The 9,246-nt window shown below is 47.1% G+C and overlaps 1 pseudogene across 1 annotated transcript; it reads left to right on the forward strand.

Moving 5' to 3' along the window:
* Positions 1-42: 42 nt before the first annotated feature.
* LOC144228881 (melanoma-associated antigen B16 pseudogene) lies at positions 43-4,961 on the forward strand (annotated as a pseudogene). Its single transcript, XR_013334301.1, has 2 exons — positions 43-112; positions 3,330-4,961. The product of XR_013334301.1 is annotated as a melanoma-associated antigen B16 pseudogene (transcript).
* The last annotated feature ends 4,285 nt before the right edge of the window (positions 4,962-9,246 follow it).

Genomic DNA, 9,246 nt, shown 5'->3' on the forward strand with positions numbered 1-9,246 from the left:
GAAGTCCCACCCCAGGATTTCCTCCTCCACATCGTGGGGCTGTGCGGGCTTCCATCTTGGCGAGTGGGACCCCTCGGCCGCGGGAAGAGTCCCGGGCGCTCGTCGGCATCAAGTAAGGTTCCAAATGAGGACTGGGGGGACCTCCTGCCACAGAAATGAGGGGACCCTTTAGATGGGAGCCGCAGTGCAACCCAGGGAGGCGCCCGACCATTCTGTCAGGCTGATGTACCGTGCGCTTCCATTTTGGATGTGTTTGAGGTTTTGAAAGCCTTTCTGTGCCAGGGCGAAGAGGCCCCTGACCTGCTGCTAGTCCAGAAGAGGGTCCCGAGTGAGTGCTGAGGGGACCACTCGCCCCAGACAGGGGTGGGCTCGCCGAGCCTCAGCCAGTCTGTCAGCCCCGGGAGGCTTCGGGCAGGGGCGGTCGGAAGTGTGGCTGACTTCAGCCTCCAGGGTCTGAGGGAGGTGAGCGCTGAGTCCGAGGTCGTTGGTGTTACCTGGCAAAGGCAGGAGTCCCGGCGGGGACCCCGCGTGAGTTCTCAGGCTTCTACTCATCCCGGGGAGCGGTTGTGGCACAGCGTCAAGCCCGTGTTGTCAGCTCTCGAAGCCGGTGGATGGGCTGGCTCCTCACTTCCTGTCTGGGTGTCTCACACCTGTGGGCCTTGACTGGAACGTGGAGCCACAGGTGATAGATGGCAGCGGGCACGACACTGAGCAGTATTCAATTTGCCTCGCGCACGTGAGGATGGTGGGACGGACCACCTGATGGCGGAGGAGCTCCCCGGAGCCCTTGCCCTGTTGGCAGCCCTGAGAGACTCAGGGAAGGGATGGTGGGCAGAGGCGGCTTTTCTGTTCCTCCCCCGGGGCTCAGGAAGTTCAAGGATTTGTTAAGTCAGCAGTGGTTCCAGGCCCTGGCAGATGTCCTGGAGCTGTATTTGAAGGGCAAAGTGGCCACAGAGGAGTGTCATTGCACTGATCACGGGGAACCCTTGGGAGATTCTGAGCGGTGATAGGCAGGCAAGACACCCAGACACTCCTCCGTGGTGTTCCCTGGAATGGGAGTCCTTTGATGTGAATGGGTCAAAGTGAGTTTCCTGGAAGAGGTTTGAGGGGCCTGCCCACCGCAGAACATACTGGTCCCAGAGTGTCTAGCCCCTACTGTGAATCCTGCTAAGCCTGGCTACGGTGACTAGATGAGAGTTTTCATCCCTTCTCACTTGTCTAAGGGGGAGCAGGCCTTTGGGGGGCAGGAGTGGCATTAGGAATCAGACCCGTTGTGGCTGAGGCCCAACCATGAGGCAAAGTAGAGACCTTGAGTGAGGGCTGAGAACCACCCATCCCAGAAGACTGGCACCTGTCGTAACCATACTTAGCTCTAGTGTCAGCCCTGGGAAGTTCTGGGCAGAGCTCTCATGCAGAGACATTCCCTCGTTTCCTGGGCAGTGAACTGAGGGTGATGAACGTACATCTGGGGAAGTGGCATCAGATCCCGGGCCCTACCAGTAGGCAAAGGAAGCACCCTAAGTGAGACTGACGGAGACTCCCACTTCAGAACAGACAGATATCTAAACAACTGTGTCCCTCTGTCACACCTGCACAATTGGATATGATATCCCGTAAATTCCTCCCAGGGCAAGAGTCTCGTACACTGTCAAGATTCAAGGTATAGATCGTCCTTGAGCAAACACTCGACCATCTACCTGAGTGTAGACGGGACCCCATGATATCTACCCTACCCCCGTAATTGTTTCCTGAAAAGGCCCAGACAGAATGGCCAGAATTCTTTGTTTGTTTGTTTACCTTTACATTTCTTGGGTGTATTTTGAGAGAAAGAGAGCATGGGAGGGGCAGCGAGAGAGAGAGAGAGAGAGAGAGAGAGAGAGAGAGAGAGAATCTCAAGCAGGCTCCGCACTGCCAGCATAGAACCTGATGTCGGGCTTGAACCCACAAACCGTGAGATCGTGACCTGAGCCAAAATCAAGAGTCGGACGCTTAACTGGCCAAGCCACCCAGGCGCCCCTCTCAGAGATCTTAGCAGTATATCCTATACACTGTGGTCCTAGGGAGGTGGCAGTCTTGGTCTGCAGGGGGCAGGTTCCCATTCGCAGTGGATAGAGTGACCAGGCAATGCTGGAATTTGACTAGAAACAGTAGAGAGCAAGAGCAGTCTAGCCCAGAACATAGCATCCCCAAAGAGCCCCCGTACCTTTATCACATCAGGGTACTGGGCAAGTATCCCATAGTGAATTGTGTATTCTCTTCCTTCCGGGGCATTTCAGTCTGTGAGGTCCTTGGCCTGCGTGCCCACGTTACACGAGGTCAGCAAAGGAAGGATTCCAGGGCTTGCCAAGAGTCACAGCAAGAGCCCTCAATGAGGTCCAAAGGGCTTACACACCCGCGAACAGAGGGACCTCTAGAATGCCTAGCTCCCCGTATCGCTCCGGCACCAACCCAAGAAAGGTGGACACACAGCATCCTCCCTAAACTCTTGTTGGGGTGGCTCAGCAAAATAAAGTCCTCTTCTGATACGGGTGATTAACATCCCTTGGCAGACTGGTCGCGCCTGAGGCCCCACCAGTCACCAAGGCAAGTGTCCTTTGAGTGCATCCTGAAGAACTGCTGACCACGGTAGAATGGGGAACACATGTCTAGCCTTGCCCCGTTCAGTGCTGAGAAGCTATGGGCAGGGTTCTGTGGTAGTCGTGACCACTCATGACCTCTTCCCCAACATGAGGCAAAGCCTTTGGTGTCGGGGCCAGTGCTAGTTCAGGAAAGGGAGAGATCCCAGGATTTGCCTGGATTCAGAGTAAGGCAGCTGAGCGAGAACTGGGGGGACCACGGACACCAGTACAAATAGCATCCACAGAATCGAGCTCCTGCTGTCAGCCCTGGGAAACCCCAGGTAGGCTTTCCGGAGGAGGTAGCTCCAAGGTTCCTCATGAGTTGTCTTAGGAGATGTGACTTTGGTCTTAGGGGCACCGCCTCCTATTAGCATGGGGAGGTGAGCCGGGCCCTCTTGGTTGCCAAGGTAGTGAACTTGAGTGAGGACTGATGGGAGCCCCCTCAGAACAGAAATGGCTCGATAGAGCCAACCACACCTGCCTAGTGTGATCCCTGAGGATTCTCGGCCTGGGTTTGCTAGTGCATCCTCAGGGGCCTAAAGACTTGCTCCTTCAGGCCCTTCTGGGACACAGCAACCAGGAGTCAGGAAACCTCTGAGGCCCTGTGCCCTCTGGCAGTGTTGTCCGAAGTCCAGTGGAGACAGCTTTGGTCAGTGCTGCCCCAGTTGAGTTTAGCAGCTGAGGCCACTCACGTCTCCTCCTTCCTCTTAGGCGTTGATTCCACATTGCCCACCTTTTGGCCCGCACTCCTGCCTACTGCCATCCACAAGAGACATCATGTCTCTGCCCCAGAAGAGTCCACAACCCTCACCTGATCAGTGCCTTCCGGCGGAGTGCAGTGTGACCCAGGGCCCGGAGGGTGCGCATGACTCCAAGGCTCTGGAGGAGCCCTGTCTCTCCTCCCATCCTCAAATGCCTGGCACTTCAAAGGAGGCCCCTGATGCTGGTAACGCTGAGAGTCCTCAGAGCTGCGGTCCATCTTCCATTGCCATCGCAACCAGCTCAACCAGTGAAGTGAAAGAGGGCTCCTTTAGCGAAGAAAAGGACAGGATCACCTCGTGGCGTGGGCCAGGCACCGAGAACGAGCCCATAGATGCTCTAAATAAGGCAGTGGATGTGCTGCAGGATCACATGCTGTTGAACTATCTACAGAAAGGGCTCGTCACAAAGGAATATATGAAGAACCTCAACAAAGAGTTTGACGTGCAATTCCCTGAGATCTTCCAGAAAGCCTCTGATCGTATGGCGGTTGCCTTCGGCATCGAGGTGAAGGAAGTGGATCCCGTCAACCAGTGCTACGGCTTCAACCTCAAATTGGGCCTCACCTATGATGGGCTGATGCATGGTAAGGAGGGCGTACCCAAGACGGGCCTCCTGATACTTGTCCTGGGTGTCATCTTCATGAATGGCAACGTTGCCACCGAGGAGGAACTCTGGAGAGCTATGAATGTCATGGGGTTATATGTTGGGAAGGAGCACAGCCTCCTTGGGGAGCCCAGGAAGCTCATCACCTACCATTTTGTGAAGGAAAAGTACCTGAAGTGCCGCCAGGTGGCCAACAGTGATCCCCCACAATTTGAGTTCCGCTGGGGCTCAAGAGCCCACGCTGAAACCACCAAGATGAAAGTCCTAGAGTTTCTGACGAAGATCGAAGGGACTGACCCGACAACGTACCCATCTCAGTATGAGGACGCTTTGCGAGATGAAGAAGTGAGAGCCCGAGCCAGGAATTTGGCCCAGGATTTCTTTACTTGCATGCTCGAGGCACGTTCTCGTGCCAGGCCCAGTCCTCCCTCTAACCCCTAGAGAAGCCCGAGGCAGGCTCTTCGCTTTGTGTTGGAAAAGGTCAGTTAGTGTTCATAGAATGTAGGTTTGAGGTGGGGCTGCAAGGAAGACGGTATCTATACCTATGTGTTCTTATGTTATAGGGAGAAACTGAAAAACGTTTTTCTTGGAAAACTTTCTGATTTTTGCATCTGTGCAGTATTCAAATATTGTCTCTTGGATGCACGTTTAATTAGCTTCAAACTCTCCACGTTTATAAATGATACCGGTAATATATTTAGTGCTATAAGGACTTTTAGTAGTTTCAGTTTTGTTTTGTAAAAGAAATTCTGAACCATCCATCTCATTTTGTCATCTGGAATAAGAACATGGCATTGCCCTAGGCATTTCCATGGAAATGTGAAAGAATTCTGCTCTAAGATAATTCAGTTCAATAGAAAAATAGAGAAGAACCTCTAAAAGCTACTCAGATCTTGAGAGTCCTATCCTTTTCAGTTCCTGTTCTGTAAACTTATGGGATGCACGCATGGCTATCCTAAGCTGTTTAAATAAACCTTAATAAATTAGAACTCCTGTTCACTGGTTCCTTTATTCTCCAAACTTCTTGTGAACACCTCCTCCTTGGAAAGCACTGCACTGCTCCTGGGAATGCTGGCATAGCGACCCGGTACCTGCCCACGGAACGTTCACATATGCGAGCGATAGTCCTTTAAGGACAATGGTGGCATCTTCTACTACCTACGGACAAGTAAAATGGGGGTGTGAGTAGAGGTGTGCATAGTCGAGGGTCCATACGACAGTCGTCCACGTGTTAATGCAGTTAGGCATGGCAGTTTGGGGCTTTGGGAAACTTCAAGTGTTTCAGCAGGAATTAATTTTACATTAAACCAGGTGGTGGGCCAGATGAGACTGGGAGTACCGTGAACTGAACACAGACCAGAGACATCTCAGATGATGTGTCTCAGAGCTCAAACCCGAAATCGAGAGGGGCAAACTGCCGGTAGCTACTTTGGGGATCACAAGTAAGCCAGAGAGGAAATTGCCACCTGCAACAGGAATGGAAGGGTTTCTGTGTTCTCGTCCTGGCGCAGTGCATCACCGTGCACAAACCAGGAGTTTTATATCCATCACGTGTAAGGAGGTTCTGGAAAATACAGATGACCTTCCACTGGCATTAGATACCCAGAAACAACCGGGCTGGCACTGTGCTGCGACTGAGGGGAGCCAGTGCCCACTTCCTCCGAAACAACCTTGACTAAGCGGTCCTCAGTGGGAGTTATCAACCAATCAACAAGGATGACATTTTGGAGGGGGTGAAATGAATGAGACAGTGGGCGTGGGGGGAGGGTGACCTGGGAGGTGCAGGTTAGCAAAAATTTCTGCTCTAAATTTCTTGGCCCCAAATTCCCTGTCTCTGGTCGTAAGCATGCCCTATACCCCCCTGGTACAACAAGGGCACCTTTCACGTGGGGAATTTATGTCCTGCTTCAAGGGGNCTGTGTGGTTAATAACCAAAGTCTCCCTCATAATACTTGAAGAGAGACCAAAGACCACGGAAATTGGACCATACCAAGAATTAATTTGCTAACATTTCCTGAATTTTTCCAGGAGGTGAAACATTGTTTCATAGACATGGTATGTTTGGTAAGCACAGATAAAAATAATCCAGTGTGGGCCTAGAGGAGGGCACTTGTTGGGATTAGCACTGGACGATGGATGGAAACCAATTTGACAAAAACTGTATTTAAAAAATAATAATCATCCGGGGTCCTTCTTTTTTTAAAAAAATACCCCTATTTATTTTAAAAGACTGGATAAGAGCAGGGGTGGGGTTGCAGAGAGAGAGAGAGAGAGGATACAAAGCAGGCTCTGCACTGACCGCAGTGAGCCCCATGTGAGGCTGGAACCCACGAACCATGAGATCATGGACCTGAGCCGAAGTCAGGCGCCATATCGACTGAACCACCCAGGGACCCCTGCAAATCTCCTTTTTGTGTTTCACATTTATTTTTTTATAGTTTACCACTTTGCTAATTATATGTAAATTGCTCTGATGCATGATGATAAATGTGACATAACCATGCTGTGGACATGTAGTAAATTTTAATTAAGTGTTATTTTTAATCTATTTCATTCGTTTCTTTTGTATGTATTTATTGAATATGTAACTGTGTAAGGTGTTGTGATAAACATTTAGAATATGGCAAATTGACTGTACTGACATGACCCCACATTAGTGAATCTTGCATACTACCAAGAGAAACATAACAATTAACTTAATTATAAATGTAATTATTCAACGATAGCAGTGCTAAATTACGAACTCCCGGCTGGCATGAGAGCACACAACAGCGGACACTTAAGAAGCTGGAGAGTTAGTTAGAAACAGCCTACTTGGGCACTGGCTTCTAAAAAATAGTAGACAGAAAAGTAACAGGGAGCAGGGAAAGGTAGATCAGAGATAGAAAGAATATTCATTCTGAAGAGGAACAAAAAATTCATCCTTTTGGCTGGACCGTAGAAACAAAAGAGGACAATCACAAGATTTTCTGTTCAGGCCCTTCTAGGACATATAAAGAGTTTGATGTTTACTGAGCGATGCAAAACCATTGCAATATGTTATGGAGACCCTTATTATCAGATGGATTATTTTGAAAGAATATAATGAACACTGAATGGAAAAGGGGCTGAAGTGATGCCAGACTGATTTGGGGGAATTATTAAGACAACTACAGAGTACAAGATCCTATTGATGAAGACTTGAAAGCCTGTAATGGCAGCATGGACAGAGAGAGGTAGATGAATTTCAGAGATGGTGATTTAATTGGATATAGAGGGTCAGGACAAGAGTTGTATTCAAAATAATGACTGGTCCATGGACACCACCACAGAAAGCAGATGCCACCAATGAACAATAGATAATGGCACTTATCAGTGCGGCCCACCTGAATAAAAGACCTGCCTGGTGATTGTCAGAGATAGTCACACCTCTAACTGAGACCTAGAATAGTCAGAACAAATTTGCGAAAACAGGTAAAAGCTTACAGAATAATGACTATTTTAAAAGCAAGCTAAAGAGATAAATTAAACATGTAACTGATTTCCCTTTATTCATTTTGCTTTGAAAATTCCAATCAAGGAGCATATTTTAAGGCTGAATAAACTATATTCCATAGTCTTATTTTTTAAAGGAGAATCTTTGAAAATTTCTGCTTGCTTAATATTCCCTTCAATTAATTAAGAGGAAATTTTTTCTAAAAAAGAACCTAATCATTTTTGCACTAAAAATATTGTTTCTTATAGTTATGAAATTAAACAAAGTTATATGAAACGCTATTAATCACTGATAATTTAACAATGACTTTAGAGGTCACCATAAAAGTCATTTCTAATTAAAAATTACACATTTAAAAAATTACAACATAGGACACAAAAAGTTACAGTAGCTTTCAAAATATTTTGTTTGAAAAAATGAACATCCCAGTATTGCTTACAGTTCCATAAATAATTTCTTCCCCTTCTAAACATTTATTTTCCTTAAAAATTCTAGTGTGTATTCATATGTGTAGGTTATCCCTAATATAGCCAAGTAGGTACCCTATAAATATTTCATAAATAAATCAAATGTGTTTTTATACTTGTTTTTTTCTCCTAATAAAACAACACCAACATAGAACTCAGAGAGCCTGAGTAATAGTTGCACAGTCTGTGTGAACCAGTTTCCTGATTTGAAGAGAATATTACAGATCTTTACAAAATACTAAATGTTATTAGCCCTCCAGATGATTGAAAGGAATTATACTCACTTTAATGGCGTTAGTACTGAACAATCAAAGAACCCTTATTCTCACTCTAAATTAATATCAGCAACCTTCGTAGCCATCAGGAAAACTTGTTCCAGCGGTGCCTGGGTGGATCAGTCGGTTAAGTGTCTGATTCTTGATTTCGGCTTAGATCATGATCTCAGGGCTCCTGGGATTGAGCCCTATATTGAGCTCTGCACAGATAGCTGGGAGACTAGGATTCTTTCTCTCCTTTCACTGTGCCCCTCCCCCTGCTCACTCTCGCTCTCTTCCTCAAAGTAAGTAAATAAACATTTTTAAAAAGTTGTTATTGTTTCAAGNAATAAATAAAAATATTTTTTAAAAAAATCCCTTTGATTTTTCCATGTGGGCGTTGGTAGAGAAAGTAGAGCCTTTAAGCTCTAAAAATCTACAGAACTCTAAAAAATCAACAGAAAACATACCTTCAGGAATTGTTTTGTCTTTTTAAATTGTTTACTTTTTTAAAGGTTATTTATTTAAGGGCGCCTTGATGGCTCAGTCACTTAAGCATCCGACTTTGGCTCAGGTCATGGTCTAGCATCTATCGGTTCATGAGTTTGAGCCCTGCATTGGGCTCTCTGCTATCAGTGCAGAGCCGCATTCTGATCCCCTGTCTCCCTCTCTGCTCCTCCTCTGAGTTCTCTCTCTCTTTCTCTCTCTCTCTCAAAAATAAATAAACATTAAAAAAAAAAAACATTTAAGGGGCACCTGGGTGGCTCAGTCAGTTAAGCATCCAACTTCAGCTCAGGTCACGATCTCACAGTTCATTAGTTCAAGCTTCAAGTTGGGGTCTCTGTTGACAGTTTGGAGCCTGCTTTGGCTTCTGTGTCTCCCTCTCTCTGCCCTTACCCTGCTTGTGCTCTGCCTCTCTCTTTCTCTCAAAAAGAAATTAACATTAAAAAAATTTTTAAGCATTTAAAATTTATTTATTTTGAGAGAGAGAGCACACATGGGGAGGAGAGGCAACAAGAAGGATAAAGAATCCCTAGCAGGCTCTGTGCTGTATTATGTTAATACCT

This window comes from Crocuta crocuta, unplaced genomic scaffold (assembly GCF_008692635.1).
Source record: "Crocuta crocuta isolate KB4526 unplaced genomic scaffold, BGI_CrCroc_1.0 scaffold696, whole genome shotgun sequence".
Taxonomy (NCBI): Eukaryota; Metazoa; Chordata; class Mammalia; order Carnivora; family Hyaenidae; genus Crocuta; species Crocuta crocuta.